Source organism: Abramis brama (genome assembly GCF_963993115.1).
Source record: "Abramis brama genome assembly, chromosome: 10".
Taxonomy (NCBI): Eukaryota; Metazoa; Chordata; class Actinopteri; order Cypriniformes; family Leuciscidae; genus Abramis; species Abramis brama.
This window is the reverse complement of record NC_139972.1, coordinates 33,340,399-33,359,349: the sequence shown is the minus strand read 5'-3', so window position 1 is coordinate 33,359,349 and position 18,951 is coordinate 33,340,399. Positions and strand designations below refer to the sequence as shown.

At 38.8% G+C, this 18,951-nt stretch overlaps 1 pseudogene across 1 annotated transcript in view; it reads right to left on the bottom strand.

Annotated features, from left to right (window-relative positions):
* Positions 1-13,674, bottom strand: part of LOC311090390 (zona pellucida sperm-binding protein 4-like) — a 31,457-nt pseudogene extending 17,783 nt beyond the window's left edge. The window contains exons 1-9 of the transcript in view: positions 13,642-13,674; positions 11,277-11,512; positions 10,935-11,062; positions 10,764-10,861; positions 10,538-10,695; positions 10,266-10,459; positions 10,018-10,201; positions 9,902-9,974; positions 9,747-9,819 (exon numbers count right to left, since the gene is read on the bottom strand). The product of the transcript in view is annotated as a zona pellucida sperm-binding protein 4-like (transcript). The remainder of the gene's footprint in view (positions 1-9,746; positions 9,820-9,901; positions 9,975-10,017; positions 10,202-10,265; positions 10,460-10,537; positions 10,696-10,763; positions 10,862-10,934; positions 11,063-11,276; positions 11,513-13,641) is intronic.
* Between the last annotated feature and the right edge of the window lie 5,277 nt (positions 13,675-18,951).

Genomic DNA, 18,951 nt, shown 5'->3' with positions numbered 1-18,951 from the left:
ATCAACTTGTAAAAGTGCATGTACCATTATATGACCCCTTTAACTTTCATCAACTTCCCTGAATCAGAATCCTTCATATGCACCCTCATGGCAGTTGACCGATTCTCAAAGGCCCGTCGATTGATGCCCATGAAGGGATTACCAACAGCGATGGAAACTTCAGAGACACTTTTCCACCACGTCTTTTGTAATTATGGCCTACCTGAGGATGTTGTGTCAGACTGTGGTCCTCCGTTTATTTCAAGGGTTTGGAGGTCATTCTTCAAACTCTTCGGTGTGTCAGTGTGCTTAACATCCAGCTACCACCCTCAAGCAAATGTTCAAACCGAGATCGGCCGTGTTATGTCCCTGTGGGTGTGCTTGTGTTTTCTCTCTCTCTCTCTCGCTCGCTTCCTGTCATTTTCTTAGGCTCTACTTCTCTAATCTTCTGTTGGTTCAGGAACCTGTCAATCTCTATCAATGGCATGACATCAAATCCTCTGCTGCCAATCAAGTTTCCCGCCTGCATTTAAAAGGACGCCAAAATTAACAATTTGCTTTGCTTTGTGTTGTTCTTTTGTATAGCTAATATTGTTCTGTGACAGTCTTAACCCTATTGCTATTAGTTTGCCATCTCGTTTTGGATATTGTTTTGCTACTTTTCCCCTTTAGTTTTCTTTCTGCTTTTTGATGGCATTGTTCTCTGCCCAAGAATAAAGTAGACAGGTTAAATGTCATGTGACTTACATAGCGCAACACCTAAGTAACTCAATGTACAGTATAGTCAACATTTGAAGTGGATCAAAAAAGACAAGACAAGAACGGGTAGTGTTCGAAATTCATGTATAACTTTGATGAAAGGTTTTGATCCACTTCAAATGTTGACTACTATATATATATGTCCCAGGTATGAAAGTGAATGCCATCTGTATGTTTTGAATTTGTTAGTTAGATTAAGTTAGGGCATTTTACGCTGAAGATTTGATTTATAATTATTTTTATTTCTTATTAGTTAGGTTAGAGGTTTAATTACAAGTTAGACAATGTTCTTTACTTTTCACTAATTGCGTCTCTTTTTCTCTTGGGTTTACTTATTTATCTGATATTTCTTTGATCTGTAAATATTTTGCTTATTTTTCTTTGTTTATTTTCATCATCATTATTCTTTTTTTTTTGTACAGTTATTTTCACTGATGTATTGTAAACACATGTGTACAAACCTAAAAAAAAGGTCTGGCTCTCTACCAGGGACATTCGCCTTCGGCTGCCCTGTCGCAAGTTGAGTGCCAGATATATTGGTCCCTTCACAATCCAGAGACAAATCAGTGCAGTTATTTACTGATTGAACTTGCCATCACAATATAGAATTGCTCCTACCTTTCATGACTCCCTCCTCAAACCTCACTGCCCTTCTCTTGTTTCTCTTCCCACAGGGTCTGGCACAGCTAAAGAATATCTTAGTTATGGACCTGAAAAAAGATCTCGGGTGCCATGAGACAGCATCTTGGAACTCAACCTTGTTGTCTGAGTTCCACAGCAACCACCCAAATCGACCTGCACCCAGGGGTAGAGGCCATCCACGTAAATGAGCCACAACGCAACAGAAAATGTACAACACAACGAAATAAAGCCGCAACACAACGGAAATGCTCCTGACCACTAGAGGGCTCTCGGAGCGCAATAAAGATAGTTTTCCATGCCACTGTTCTATAGAGTCAGCAGTCTAAAAAGTATATCAACACCACAATTAGTTGTAACAGTATGTAGCTAACCATTGTATATCGACATTTATTAGTTCAAAATCACCTACGTGCATTATAGCTGCATATCTAGAATGCTTTGACACGCTACCACAGAACATGATCCCTAAGGGAACGTCTGTTAATTCTTCCAAGTTGTTAAAACATATAATTTGTATTAATTAAAATTACTTTTAACATTCAAAAACAGACATGTTCAAAATCCAAAGCTTGATTGTATTGGTAGTAGACTGACTTACTACAGGTGACGTTTTACCAATACCTCTCTTCATGTATTTACAGTAAACAATTATTTCTTAGGAAATTTCTGTAATACAATAATAATAAAAAATGTTTCATAGGTTTTAGTTCCTATTAACCAGACTGACTTACAACAGGTGAAATTGTGCCAATAGCTCCCTATATGCACAGTACACATTTTTTTTTTTTAAGTAAAAACATTAGGCCTACTGTAATTCACCTAAAGGTTGTTTTTTTTTCATGTCCCAAAGCTTGTGGTAGGTTCCTAGTAACCTGACTGACTTATTACAGGTGTAATTGTGTCAAGAACTTCCTGTAATTCTGCAATTCACCAAATGGTTTTTATTTTTATTTATCAAAATTATATTATAATAAATTATATGATTTAACCACTTGGTGGCATTGCCAGATGTTCCCTTAGGGATGCGCTGTGGTGGCGCGTCAAAGCATTCTCCAGTATAAATATGCAGCTATAATTCATGTACTGTAGGTGATTTTGAAGTAATATTTTATGTCGATATACAATGGTTACATACTGTTAAAACTAATCGTGGTATTGATATATTAAGACTGCCAACTCTATAGAACAATGGCAAGGAAAACTAACTTTATTTCCCTCCGAGCGCCCTCTAGTGGTCAGGAGCATTTCAGTTGTGTTGCGGCTATATTTCGTTGTGTTGTGGCTCATTTCCCGTTGTGTTGTGGCTCATTTCCGTTGTGTTGTACATTTTCTGTTGTGTTGTGACTCATTTCCGTTGTGTTGTGGATTTATTTCGTTGTGTTGTGGCTTAATTTCGTTGTGCTGTGAACTTATGTTTGCTTTTTAAATTCAGTTGTGTTGTGCACTACTGGGCCACCCTAGATTGTCATGGCTCTGAGCATGAGCTTGTGAGGCTCCGCCCTCTAGGCCGGCAGCAGCAGCTCACTTACTTAAAGGGATACACACTAAAATGGCGTGTTTTTTCCCAAAAAATGACAATTTAAACGTGCTGTAAAGTGGTCTGTAATCTGTTGGGTATTTTGAGCTAAAACTTCACATACACACTATGGTGACATCAGAGACTAATTTTACATCTTTTGAAAAGGGGCATAATAGGTGCCCTTTAAGTTTGAAGCTAAGTGCTCAGTGTTGGATTGCCTTATGTTCCTGCTTGATATCTCTTCTGTGGATGTTCCAATAAATCTCTGTGAGACTTATCTCTGTGTCTGTCCTCCATCATGACAGTCTGATTTTTTCCCCTTAAATTGGCATCTTGATTATATTGTGTGCATAATTGTGAACTAATTATTGATGGAGGAAAGATTAAAGTCGTATTTACGGCTAAGCAGATTATTTCAGACAGAATATGAAAATATCCTGTATAGTATCTATTTCTTTACATATACTGTGACATTTGGATGTTAGATGCTTCTCAAATACGCTCGACCATCATAAAACTAACAACTTTTATTAGCTGAAACAAATACCAAGACCCGGTGCACTGGAAAAAATGGTAACCTAAAAACTGTAACATTAACTTGTTTTATTAAAGCTGCAGTCCGTAGCTGTTTTGGGTAAAAAATGATCCAAAATCATTTTTTGAGCAAGTACATAACCAGCCAGTGTTCAAAACTATCCGCTTGCCTTAATTCAAAACGGTAAACTTGTAATAATGTTTTTAATTTCAGTGGTACTGGTGGATTTCCGCGGGAAATTCGAGCACGTCTTTGCGTCATTACGTCACATCTGTACACATAAAGAAGGAGTCTCGGCTAGTAGGCTATGTTGTGTGTGAGGATGTTGAAGATGGAGATTTATAGCCTTTTCTCGCAGCAATTGATATAATTAAACTTAGCAATATAATTAAACTTAACAATTTGATGGCGGACCAAAAAGGTTCAAACGACAATCACCAGTGACAACTGGAGATCCACCCGTTGTAAAACGCGAAAGACTTCGGAGAAAAAAAGAGACTGCAACCGGGCCCATGAGAAAACAAGGGTAAATATCGGAAGGGCATTAAATGTAGTCACGCAATGCTGATGTTGTTAACATTAACAATTTGAGAACAAAGTATAATTTGCACGGTTTGACGTGATATGATAAGCGATCGTTAGATTTAATCAGAGCGATTTACTGCAATGCTTTTTTTCCCTTAATTCTTATGTTGGTCAATGGTCATACTTCCAAAAAAGTAGAATCTGTGATTGCGAATGACAGTATCCACACCACCGTTGATTGACAGCCACACATTCTCCTCAAAACATTGGATTCATCCGCGCTGTGCCATGCCGAGGCAAAACACACGTAAAGTTGATAATTCCGCAAATAACTGCAATTGCAGATTTCGAACAGAGATGACGACAAAGAGGAAAAACTGCGGACTGCAGCTTTAAGGTAATATATATATAACTAGTGAATCAACCTAAATACATTCATTTATATCAACAAACCTATTTTTTTATGGGTTAAATCAGGTAATTTAAGGCAATTGCATGTTACCACTTTTTACAGTGTGTTTAAGCGTGTTTTTTATATATATATTCCACAACATAAACATATTTCATTCAGCAGATGCTTTTATCCAAAGTGTATATCATCACTATTTTAAAGAAAAAAAAAATGGACACAATTATTATTAATGTCACAAAAAGCCACATTTGGCAGGATGAACTTTCAGATTTTAAAGTGTGTCCCTTTTTCTTGCAGTGTCTGTTGTAAGAACAAGCATGTAATCAGAAAGGTCAGCTGTAATCTGTTATTTTAGTGATGGTATTTTGTATTATAGTAATGATAATAGATTATCAAATTCTGTATTTGATGAATTGTATTTTCATGGTCTAATCATGCAATGATGCAACGTTAACTTCTAAATGTTAACTTTGCTTTTAAGCTTAAACTATAAAAAACAACAACAAAAAAACAGAACGTTAGGCCACCCACAATTGGGATGTCAAATTAAACTCGTCAATGGTAATAATACAAAATTACTTGGTAATAGTTGGGAACTCGCACTGCATCGATGACTCTTTGGGAACGCCTCTGCTTGGTTGCATCTGAAGCACGTGTGTCTGTCAACTAGTCCAATGGCGAGACGGAACATCACAGGCGGGTGACGTCACCAGGAAAGCATAAAATCACATCCGGAAAGACCTACGTTAGCTTCTGTGCATCAGCAAGCGTTCTGTGTCAAACTATGTGTCTTATTTATTGTTCTCTGTCCCGATATAGTGCAGTACACAAAACACAAAAGTATGGTGAATAATCAGACATTCAAGTCATGTGCTTCTCCCTGCCCTCGCTTCCTTACACGACTTGTGCGTTATGTGTTTGGGAACGGATCATGCTTTGTTAGCCTTCGAGAGGGCTGACTGTAAGTATTGTCAGATGTTGCTGCTTTGCACAGTCCGCTCCTGCCTGTCACTTTAAAAAAAAAAAGTGTTCAGGCTCACGTTCCTCACGGTTCCTCACGGTAACCTGAGCAGTTCTTCTCTGAGCTGATGGGTCACAACAAGGGGCCTGAGGGCTACATTATGCCAATATTGATTCAATTGCATTATTCCTTCAAAATGAATGATTCAACCCCTGCTCTCCACCACTGAAGCGATTTCAGCATTTATTTGGGTATAGCAGCACACAGTTGTCACAGTTGGATGAAAACTTAAAGTCCCCCAATAATTTTATCCCCTAAACACATCTTTGATCACCAAAATTACATATTTAAAGTTTTTATTTTTTATTTTTATTTTTATTATTATATACAATTATTCATGCCTTAAATAGCTTGAATGCAACTCTATACCCTTGTTTCATTTAGTATACGCGGGATACTGTGAATATGCTAGTTTGTCACCTTTATTTATATAGCGCTTTTTACAATACAGATTGTATCAAAGCAGCCTCACAGTGATAACATGAAAATAGTACAACAAAGTTTGTTTCTAGAAGAAAATTGCGTCATCGTCCACCTTAAGTTAGGCAGATCAATAATATTGTTGAATATTAAATGTCCCCAACTAAGCAAACCAAAAGCCAAGGCAACAGAGGCAAGGAACCAAAACTCCATCAGGTGACAGAATGGAGAAAAAAACCTTGGGAGAACCCAGGCTCAGTCGGGGGCCAGTTCTCCTCTGGCCAACGAGCGAACAGTGTATGATTATGATCCAGGCAGCATTACAGGTCAGAAGTCAGATTGGTCGTGTCGATGAGGCCTTCACAGGGCTGATGAGGCTGGCACTTCAGGGATGCATCATGGACGGGTCCAGGTGCAGATCCACCATCATACGGCCGGGATCCAGCTGACTGCGGTAAACCTCGGATAAACAGAGAGACTAATATTAGCGTAGACGCCATCCTTATTATGATGTATCAAGTACATCAGATTTATGACCTAAACTATGCAGCCTAACATTGAATTATAAAAGTCTATAATGTGTTGTGTATGCTAGGTAAGCGATGTGTTTTTATTCTTTTTTTGAACTGACAGAGTGTGTCTGCTTCCCGGACAATGTTAGGAAGATTGTTCCAAAGTTTTGGTGCTAAATAGGAAAAGGATCTACCGCCTGCAGTCAATTTTGATATTCTAAGTATTATCAACTGGCCAGAATTTTGAGATCGCAATAGACGTGAAGGACTATAATGCGTTAAGAGCTCGCTCAAGTACTGCGGAGCTAAACCATTTAGTGCTTTGTAAGTGATCAGCAATATTTTAAAATTTATACGATGTTTAATAGGGAGGCAATGCAGTGTTAACAGAACCGGGCTAATATGGTCATACTTCCTGGTTCTAGTAAGAACTCGAGCTGCTGCATTTTGGACCAGCTGGGAGACTTTAAGTTACAAAGTTGTCCTCTGTTGATTGAAATTTTAACAGTTTAGAGAAAGAATGCTTTTGAACACTTTCATCGTGAAATCTTTTAAAAATTTAAGAACAGAGCAGCTATGGCTGAACTATGTTCCTTTTTAGAAAGAAATGATATCTGCAAGGATTTTCAATCAGGATTTAGACCATACCATAGTACTGAGACTGCTCTCATTAGAGTTACAAATGATTTGCTCATATCATCCAATCGTGGTTGTATCTCTCTATTAGTGTTACTCAATCTTAGTGCTGCATTTGACACTATCGACCACAAAATTCTTTTAAATAGACTCGAAAATTATGTTGGCATTAGTGGAATTGCATTAGCATAGTTTAAATCATACTTATCTGACCGTTATCAGTTTGTAGCAGTAAATGAAGAGATGTCTCATCGATCACAAGTTCAGTATGGCGTACCTCACAAGTACTAGGACCGTTGCTGTTCACTCAGCTGTTGTTTATATGTCCTTGTGTTGTTTTTAATATACTTTAAGACAAACCCAGCCCTGAGTTCAGTCAGGTTCTTCTCCAGTATGTCAAACCATTGGCGTTTTAGCCTATGTGTAAACATGATATTGTGGATTTTTTTTTCGATTTTTTTCTTTGTATTTGTATTTGTATTTGTCTGTGTTATCATTTAAATATTGGACCGTGTGACTGTGTCCTTAATAAAGCTTTGATTGATTGATTAAAACAATGTGCAAATTAATAAGTCAACACCATTGCTGAGTATGTTCTCCTTAAAACTGCAGTGAATGGTTTGAAATCGCTGGTGTTTCTGAAGTCAGAAACTACCTTGTAACCAATCACGTCAACGAGTGGATCTCTGATCTGGTGTGAGTGATTAGAGGTGGGGCTAATTTGCATATTCATCGAACCACATATAGAGGCAAGAGTATAGTTCATTAAAGCAATTTTAAGGCATGAAGATCTTTTCAAGGAAAATTGTTTATAATTTAGGTAATCAAAGATGAGTTTTAAAGGGTTAGTTCACCCAAAAATGAAAATTACCCCATGATTTACTAAGTCTATCAAAGTGCTTCCATCCATCATAAAAGTAATCCACACGGCTCTGCTGGAGGAAAATAAAGGCCCTCTGAAGTGAATTGATGTGTTCAAGTAAGAAAAATATACATTTTTAAAACTTCATCGACTAAAATAAATAACTTCTGTCAGATGGCCGTACGCATCGATTTAGGGTGGAAGACTAACCCCTGACCCAACCCACAAGGTAATGACAAACGCGGAAGAGCAGAGGATAGAGCAAAACAAAACACCAATCACGAATTAGAAGTCTAAGACGACAATTTTTAAAGAGAAATGTCGGAGGAGCTTGAGTTTGATGTCCAGCCCTGTTTGTTTGAACTGCGAGAGGCGTCTAAACTTATGACACTCCTACATCCTACGTCATACATGCGTCACTGATTACTCTTGTGGCGGAAGTCGACTTGCGTAGTGTGCGTACGGCCGTATGCCGGAAACTAGTTATTTTAGTCGACAAAGATTTAAACATGGATATTTTTATTACACGAACACATCGCTTCACTTCAGAAGGCCTTATTTAACCCCCACAGAGCAGTGTGGATTACTTTTATCATGGATGGATGCTTTTTTATGGACTTCAAAACATAAACAGCCATTCAATGTCATTATAAAGCTTTGAAGAGCCGTGACATTTTTTTAATACAACTACGAATGTGTTCGTCTGAAAGAAGATATACACCTAAGATGACTTGAGGGTGAGTAAATCATGGGGTAAATTTCATCACTGGGTGAACTATCCCTTTAAGGGATAATATGGACTACAGCGAGGCTTTAAGACCAAATAACTAGTCATGTGAAAGTGCACTCTCTTCAAGAACTCATGAGGGCACTTCTTGCATGGCCACATATGCAAAGCTCTCAAGCCCTGTTCACACCCAGTATTAAGACGCATTTTGGTTGATCGGATCACAAGTAGACATTCCTGTTTATACCTGGTGTTTTAATTGGTCTCCTTTGTCCACTTCTGTCCTGATTTCTTCAAGGAGAGGGTCTATGTTTGGGCTTTTTCAGATCTTTCAAAAGGATACAACGGAAAAACACATGGAGAGCAGCAACTTTCTTTTCTGCTCTGACAGCCACAATACCATACTGAGCACATGTTGAAAAACTGGAATGGTGAGAAACTGGTGTAACCCCTCACCCAGGTCCTATTTGCAGTCTCTAGCATCAGTTGCTAGAGCACCTCTTGAGTTCAGGGAAGTGAAGTTTTAGCAACTACTAGCTGGTCTGTGTTACACTTTGTACATTTGTCTTCAAACCAAACTTAGGTCTTCAGCTGACAGAGTTTAAATCACATCTGCTTGCGCACTTCTTGCACATTATATTTATGTATTAGGTCAGTAGGTGGTAGAGTAGGCCATGTTTTGCAGATGATCAGATACATGAGCATCTACACTATGAAATCATTCTGCTAAATGTGTTTAACTACCTCTGGAAGTAAAAGTAAAGCTAAAAAAAAAAAAATTATATATATATATATATATATATATAAAAAAGACCCTTTATGCATTAACCACAGTCCACTTGTGATTGGATTTACAAAAATGCTTAGTACCAGATGTAAATAAGGCCTTGGACAGCAACCTAAGTGGGATGTAACAGTTAAGGGATTAATGCTAAAAGCAGTCTATGTCTCAAACATTACTGGGACTATCCTGAAAAAAAAAAAAAAGCCAACAAGTGACCTTACAGGGCCTTGGGCATGCCTGAGTATCAATGTCCAGTTATGTTAGTCCAGCCATAAAGTCAAATGTAAAGTCACAAACAGAAGTTACACGACCCTTAATTTGATACCATTTGAAACATCCAACTCCAGTCAGAATCAATACCAAAAGAAACTAGTGTTGAGTTTCATGAAGTTTATTAAAACACTAACATTCACATGACAAGGATAACTTCTCCACTGGACACTACAGTTTGCCCACTAGAGATGGTCTTGACGTGCGCGTCTCTTTCTGTAAAAAGTGGTAGAAGCATGACGGGCATTTAAAAACAAAGAAATTCAGTTCCTGAAGTCAATTTACAGCAAGCACTCACTTTTCCTAGTGCAGCTTTGCTCACAGGAGCCAGAAGAGGGATGGCACACCGCTGTACTACAGTGGATGAAGATCTAACAGAGGGCAAAGGGTTAAGCCATAGAATTCAAAAAGCACCAATATCAAGGCTTGAGGTAAGGCTGCAGAGCATATGGTTTCCTGCAGAGGAGCCAGTGATGCTGGATCTACAAATGTGAACATCTTCACAACAAAGCGCTTGTAGTGGGTTGTAAACTGAAGACCAGAAGATCCAGCCACTGGAACCAATGTGGTCAGGTAACGATCATCCTGGTAAGGGCATCTGAAGGGCAAAGAGGCAGTCAGAAACGCTTTACAGCACAAGGATAAAGCCTGGCCTTACTCACCCATCAACCATAAGGTCCCATTGGGGTAGACTGAGAGGACTGGGGGTTTGTGTCGCCCAGCAACGTCCCAGCATCAGGACAATGTTGGGGTCGGTCCTCTCCAAAATGCGCACCTCAACATACACAGGTTCTCACAGGACTTTTGTAACTGGATATCACTGTACCACTGTAGTAGGATGTGTACGCCTCATCCCCTGATGATACAGTGTATAACTAGAAACTGTTGCAACCTGAAGTTTGAGGCTTTAGGCATACTTGGGATAAACAATTACCATCTGCACAGCCTTTAGTGACATATTGACCATTTGCCAGTCTAAGCTCCACCCTGAGGGGTCCAGGAGCAGCTACTGGTGGAGGTGGAGGAACAGTGTTGACCTCCACAACCAGAGCTTCCACAGAAGTAGCAGAGTACCTACACTGGAAGAGAGGCCTGGACAAACCATGAGCTTGTAGCATTTGTCAATGATTAACATTTATGATAAAGCATACGTCACCTACTCAAAATGGCTGTCCCTCGTGATGGAACCAAGTTGTCCGATACCCACTTCATACGAAGAGATCATTCTGTTTTCATACACCACATATCCACTCTCCTCCTGCAAATAGTAACGCTGTTGGCATCCAGTCCATTCTAAGCCATGCAGAACAAAACCACAAGCAGCTACTCACAATCATGCTCGTGCCACATGCAGTGACAGGGAACTGGTATATAGCAAAGAAAGGTGTGGATCCCACAGGACTGCAAGATGGGTCACTTCTACCCAGGAGATGGACTGAATCCAGGCAGCGTAACATCTCTAGCCACCACGACACTGGACAGTCACTGGAATGAGTTAAAAGAGCAGGTTGCTGCTGAAGATCAGTTTAACATGAACACCTGTGCATTGACTCAACACTCTTACCTGCCTTCCCATAGTAACACTGTTGTCCATTAAAGCAGCAGTTGATAGCTACACACTCAGCACCACTGATACCAGGTGGTCCACATTGGATCTGCTCATAATCAGCTACAGCACATTTGTCAAGGGGCTCTGCCTGTGCCACTGGCTGCTTAGGCTGAAATTGCTGAGAAAACTGTTGACTAGCTTGCTGTTAAATTGACTGAGGAAACTGTTGACTAGCTTGCTGTTGAACTGACTGAAGAAACTGTTGACTAGCTTGCTGATGAACTGGTCGAGGAAAATGTTGAATTGACTGAGGAAACTGTTGACTAGCTTGCTGTTGAACTGATTGAGGAAACTGTTGAACTGTTGAAAGCACAGAACCAAACACAAAGTGCCAAAGACTGACGAGCGTGCCAAAGACTGACAAGCACACCAACTTCATGCCATTGTTCAACAGCTAGTCACACTATTGAGATGCTGCCCTTTGGTCTTTTTGTACCAAACAGACTTTGGCTAATTAATGATAATCCCTCCCTCTTCATTAACAGTCATGGTTCTCCAGACTTGCATGGGTGGGAGTTTATGCAACTGCGTGATTCTATTTGTTCTTAAAGTTTGTTTTTCCTTTGAACATACACAAAAGCACATATTGAGCTGAATTCAGAATGCCATTCTGAATTCAGCCTTTGTTTTATCCTGCATTAGCTGAATATTATATTTGATATTTTTGCGATTCTGGATTGTTTTTATTTTTAAACACATCTTGGAGTTTTTTTCAGGGCATGTTTACACAACATCGATGTACTAAAAACGGAAAAGTTTTTCCTTTGCGTTTTTCGTGGGCAGACGACAACATATGGTGACCACCTGTCCTTTATTCATTCAAAATCACATCTACTGTCCTGCAACAGATCAATAGCCATGTGGTCACCCAATTTGATTAGCCTTTGGCTTGACTATGTTATCAAACAGCTAATTATGTGTTGCTAATTTAAACTATGTGCCTGTTCGCCATCTCAGTCTGCCTTCTAACAATGATCAGAAACACTTAGAACAACTCCGAACGTCAGTGGAGAAAGGCATTTAGTTATCATAAACGATCATAATCGTAATATACATCATACAGTACATCCGCTATATTGCTAAATCTGTCCGGATTTTCATATCACCAAAAAAATATACTGGGATAACCTGGCATCTCTCGAGACTCCCCTGCTAGTTTGCTGTTAATTATATACTGACGTGACTGGTTACAAGGTAACTGCAGTTTTAAGCAGAAAATACTCAGCAATGGTGTTGACTTATGAATTAGCACATGGTTTGTTAAGCACATCCAAAACACCACATTGACATGTAAACAACATTAAAAGCTTGATTTTCACCACAGGGCCACTTTAAGCATTTTGTTTGCAAGAATTTTTAATGAAAACTGATGTAAAAGCAACATTAGTGAGTGGTATTAATGAGAGGTACAATAAAACAGCTTTTTCTAGATGACTGGAGTCTTCATCTCATTTAAGTTTATAACATTTTAAATATATTTGTCAAAATTAACTTCATTTTAGGTGTAATTTTAAGGTGTATTAAAACTAATAGTCTTTAAAGTATGAACTTTAGATGTAACTTTTGCTTGCTGTAAAATAATACAATTTCTTGTAACAAGTAGATAATAGCCGTCCATGGGGTTTAATTAATAATAGGCACATTTATATTACAGAAGCCAACTCCAAAACAGTGTTATTTTAGTGTCATTGAGATACTATTATTGTAGATTTAAAAATCTTGCTTTTCCCCTGTTGTTGTTTAATTTCATGAAAACAGACACCAGTTATTTTGCCAAGAGATCTCGTATTTATTTTACCATTTTATATAAGACATAGGAGGGAGTGACAATGGACCAAACAAAGGTCTTCATTCCAGCATCTCTGTCATCTCTCTGCCGTGGACAAAGAGTTTCAGTTTTTATATGCTGACCAAAACAAACTGCATTACTAGAGAAACATGTGGTTCCCATTAACATTGGAATGTATATACTGTGCCTTGGTGGAAACTATACACTGCATATACTAGTCTCTAACTCTCCCTGCACACACCCAAAGTCTCTCTCACCCACATGTATTCAAGAACACTATGATTCACAAAATACAATGATTACAAATGATTATGAATGTATATAAAAAGTATAATACAGATACATAATACAACTGATTATTAATAATAATACTGAAAACAATATTAAATTATACTGTAGTTTTTGTTTATTATAGTTTTAGTTTTTGTTTATTTATTATACTGAAAAATTAATTAGTTTTTATTTTTATATTTTCCATTTTCATTTCAGTTAAAGTTTTAGTAATTTTGTTGTGTGTTTTGTCATTTTAGTTTTTATTTTATTTTAATGTCTATTGTGACAAGGTTCATACAGCATTCACTTTGCAATAGACACAGAATCGTACCATGCCGGCTGTTTACTATAAAACTATCGGGCTCACCCAGTTGCTGTAGGACTCCTCTATTACTCCCATTTCTAGTCCCCTACAGCCTGTGGACCACCTTGAATTTAAAGGGCTGTAATGCCAGATACCAACGGGTGATCCGCTTCTGACTAAGGTACAGCACCGGCCAATTCTCTCTCCGTGGATACGGCACCCAAATGACGCTCATTAGCAATTCCCACGGCTGTCGACTTTGTCCTGCTTGCCACAGGGAGATACAAGTCAGGAGAGGGTAGAAGCGGTCCGCCACACAGAGCAGCCTGTACTTGAGAAAAAGCCTGTTGACACAGCTCCATCCACTGGATAGGGTCTGGTGCTTTCTTTTTAGTGATGTCAGTGGGCAGGTGAGGTCTAAATAGTTGGCCACAAAGCACCTGTAATATCATGCCAGCCCCAGGAACGGCCTCACCTCCTTTTTGGTCTTGGGTCTCGGGCAGGCTGCTATTGCTACAGTCTTTTAAATTTGGGGACACACCTGCCTGTGACCCAAGTGGAAGCCCAGATACCTTACCTCCACATGCCCAATTGCACATTTCTTTCTGCAAATTCTTTTTGCAACTTGGCCACATCAGTGAGCTACAATGGCAAGAGGTGATCTCCTCCTAGGACCAGCATGAATGAATCGCTTTTGACGCACACCTCTGGTCCTAGATCATCCTCTTCACTCACCACCTTTGCCAACATCACTGGATCAGCCTTGTTCCAGCGTTTTAATAGGCTGATGTGGTATATTTGACGTGCCCCATTCCTGTCCAGGTCAAGGACATACTGAATTTAGTTTTTGCCATTCAACAGTTCATGCTCCCCAGCCTCTCCAAGGACATCAAGTACCCCTCGGGGTAGGCGTCCATAGAGAAAGCTTGAAGGGGGAAAACCGCATGGAGGCTTGCGGGATCACGTGCACAGTGACTAAGAGGGGCCCCAGCCATTTATCTCAATTTTTGCTGCCTCATGAATAAACTTTTGAATCATAGATTTCAACATGCAATTAAATCATTCCACCTGACCCTCTGCTTGTGGGTGGTAGACTATGGGATTATTTTTGTACCTTTAAAGGGGTCATTTAATGCCATTTTTGTACAAGCTAATATGATTCTTTAGGGTCTAAATTAAAAGTTTGTAATATACTTTAATTAAAAATTCTCATTAGTATTGTAAGAAAACACTAATTTTACCTGGTCAAAAACAGCTCTGTTTTCAGCACGCCGTTTAAGTGCATGTGTCTTTAAATGATAATGAGCTTTGCTCACCCCGCCCCTCTGTTCTGTGCTTACACTGTTTGTAACACAATAACCATAACGCGTTGTTCATTATAAACGTGGGATTATGAATTATATTGAGAACGTCGTACATAGAAAACATGCCGTAATGTACCCTGAGTTTAAACCTTAGCCGCATTCATCCTGAAGCGTGCAGCAAGGTTTGCAAATTTGCAAAGATTAATATAAATATTAATATAAAGGTTAATAAAACATTACACTCACTTCTTCTGGAGGTTCTGCAGGAACACGTTGGTACCGATCCGTTTTTTCTCGTTTGTAAAGCTGTCTGGTGTGAAATGATTTGCAAACATGAAAGCATGGATGTTGATCGTGGGGGAATCCCCGTGAGGGAATCCCCACGTCAATGCTTTGGGAATATTCATTTCAAAAACAAAACTCAGCCACTGCGTCTTCAACGGTTCGGATTTAGGAACATCAGCATGATGCTGTGTTCGTTATTACACCGAAGAACAGAACACCACAATCACAGACGCCTTCTGCTCATAGACAGCGCTCCAGTGAGGGTATCAACAATGACGTGCGGACTATGATGACAGACAGCTCGCTCACGAGCGAGGGAGGGCCTGTGTTAAAACGCTGCTGTCAATCACCAATCGTGGGAGGGGCGTCGATTTTGTGACGTCACAAAATCGAACAGCTTGATTTCAGAGAGGGTCAAACATATAAGGAGATTTAAAAAAAAACACTGGATGGATTTTTATCATTTTATGATGGTTGTGTACAGGCACTGCCAACACACATTTCAGTACAATCAACTTGTAAAAGTGCATGTACCATTATATGACCCCTTTAAAATAGAACGAACTTTTCAAGAAATGAATGAAAATATAAACTGAAACTTAATAAAATGTCTTTGAAACCAGAAAAAAAAAACTAATTGTTTTACTAATTGTTTTTTCTTTCGCTGATCTGTACTTACAAATGCGCTTCCAGAGTTTTCATTTACCCTTCTGAAGTTTTCGTTTACGCTCTCTGAGTTTTCGTTCGCCATTTAGGCACATAACTCTCGTGGGGGCGGGGCTAACAGCGGTGTGTTCTCATTGGCTACTGAGTTTATGATTGACAGATGCTTGACCTGGAAGAGAAGATGTCAGTGTTGTGTTTGCATGCGAGCTTATGTAAGCGGCTTCCCATTTAATTTTAGTGTTATAAAGTTATGAGTTTTGTTTTTTAATTGTATCTGTATTTATCTTCTACTACTACTATGTCAGCATAAGCTTTCAGCAGAAGTATTTGTCTGCAAGTTAGATAATGAATGCCTAGAGGTATAATTGTAGTAGGCTACATTAAAATACTGTATAATAATGAAGAATGTCCAATTCTTTTGGATAATATTTGTTTGTTCCTGATAATGTTAAATGCTATTTTTTTATGCATTGTAGGCTTTGATTAGATTGTGATGTAACAATTTAAAGAGAACACTAGTGTCATATACAGTATATATAGATATTTTCAGCCATGAAGAAAGTCTCACTCTAACCTGATAATCAAAGTTAGCAACCCTGGCCATCATGCTACCCATTGTTAGCACATGCACTTACACCATCACAATTAATGATCACTTCAATTCTGAAGAATTCAAACAATATGAAAATTACAACCAAATGGTGACTTGCTGTCAGATACAGTAGTAAATACCTTCAAGGATATTTCATTATATTCTTTATTGTCACTATACATAAGTATGAAAGTGAAAGTCTTGGATATTGTGACAGTCCGACCTCAGTATTCTCATAATACACATATAGTACTAAAAATGCACAAGTACATAATATACAAAATTTGTGTACAATTCATATATATTTTAAATTATGCAATGATCATTTGAACAGTTCTTGTTACAGTAATTCAGTACATTGTAATGAAGTATACACAAGTCTAAACGGATACTCCAACCAAAAAATTTAAATTATCTCCTTTACTCACCTTCATGCCATCCCAGATGTACTATATGACTTTCTTTCCTCACATTAACACAAACAAAGATTTTTCAGAAAATATTCCATCTACGTATACAGGTAGATTGTAGACCATGTGCGTATGACAGTTGGTCAGAAGCGATGGTTAAAACAGTTTAAATTATTAGTATTTGTATTATCTATAGTTTTACTTCAGAAGACATTGATTCATCCACTGGGGTTGTATTAATAACCCATTAGAGTCACTGTGTGGGGTTGACACTTTTAAATACCCATTCATTTGCATTATAAAAACTCACCGGATGGATTCTCTTCATTCATGTTTATCTGAAGAAAGTAAGTCATATGCATATGGGATGGCATGAGGGTGGGTAAAAGATGAGAGAATTATTATTTTTGGGTGGACTTTCCCTTAACTTTCATATGCTGTCGGTGTGTTAATCCAAGATCAGCATAGACTTATAAGAATAAAGTGCAACCTCTTGTGTACTTGTGAACTGTGTTTGTTTTGCTCTAGAGCTCCAAAATAGTTGCATTATATCTGGTGTCTGAAGATCAAGATCCTAGTCATTCAGAAGTGATGTGTCATGTGTCTGAAGAAAGTAAGATTTTTGTCTGATGGGGACAGTGGATCTCTGGGACTACCACTCCATCCTCTGGGTCAGCATCATAATTTTGTTTATGGAAAAGTTGCTCAACTCCCTGCAAAATGAGAAAGGAGAAGTATTATACTAGTCTAACAATACAAACTGCAGATAACAAATTGAAGACTTAAACTATTCATTTTAAACAAATTAATTAATTTATCGATTAGCCTGTTTGAAAAGGATTTTCAGGCTACTAAATAAAACTAGATAAAAGTTATTAAAAATGTCACATGATAAGAATGATAGTATTAATTACTAAACCTCCTAATGTTCTTAGGTTTTGTAACTATGAAAAAGCAAACATTATGTAATCGAAGAAAGGTTGTGTAATGATTGGGCTAAATAAAGTCAACACTGCTGTATAATGTTGTGGGCTCTCAATGAGCTCTAAAATACCTCTCCACCTTTTTAAAGACCCACTCCGATGAAAATCATGTTTTTCTAGGTGTTAACATGTTCTTGTGGCATTTTTCTGATGTTAGAGGACATATCTTGAGAAAAATAAGCTCAAAGTTGTATTTCTGAGTATTTCTGCATTCAAATGGCTGTGAATCAGTAGCAGACGCTAAAATGCCGGCTAAAATAGACTGGAGTTGTGACCTAGTAACTCCACTGGGCGGGGCCACAAGCTCATACTCCCCTCCGCCCCCGCCCGCTCAGGTTCTGAGGAGTAGAGAAGACGATGGCGGATCAACACCTATGTGCGGTAGTGGGTTGCAATGCTAACTGTACGTTCACACCGCCGCCGACTTGAGCGGCAAAGAAGCTCTGGCCGCCCTGTCAAGGACGCTTGTCAAAAAGTACGAGGAAGCTTGTTGACGCTTTGGCCGCTCTGACGTAGCAGCATTCTATGTTCGATCATGGGAGAAGAGAAGTGTCACACCATGAAAAGTAAACAGAATAAACAAGCAATACATTGACACTAGAAACCTTTTATAATGACAGCATTTGTATAACCGTTTTGGTCACATTATTATTTATTATTATTAATAGTGAGTGCGCGCGGCCGGGGCTCTCTCTCTATCTCTCTCTCTCTCTCTCTCTCTCTCTGCTCGTTCTTATATGCCCTGTCAAGCCAGCTTCCATTGAAAATGAATGACTTCCGGTAACATTGGAAGCTCAAGTCGGCAGCGGTGTGAACGTACAGTAAGAGGAGAGATATTGGGAGGGGGAGAGGAGGGGGAGGGTTGTCTCCGTGCCAACGGCTCCGCCCACAGCGCAGAGGCGAATTGCTAATGAGCTACTGCTGCTCTGCTGAAGCGAAGTCCCAGAAAACGGCACAGGTTTTGTGATTTTGGCTAAAAACGGCATAATCATCATTTAAAGACCACTGAGAATGTTTAAAAATAGCTCAAAATATGATCGGAGTGGGACTTTAACAAAAACAAATTACTGACTTACCGTGAGTCTCCAGCTTCTCCATTATTCTGATAACAACAATTGATGATAATGATGATA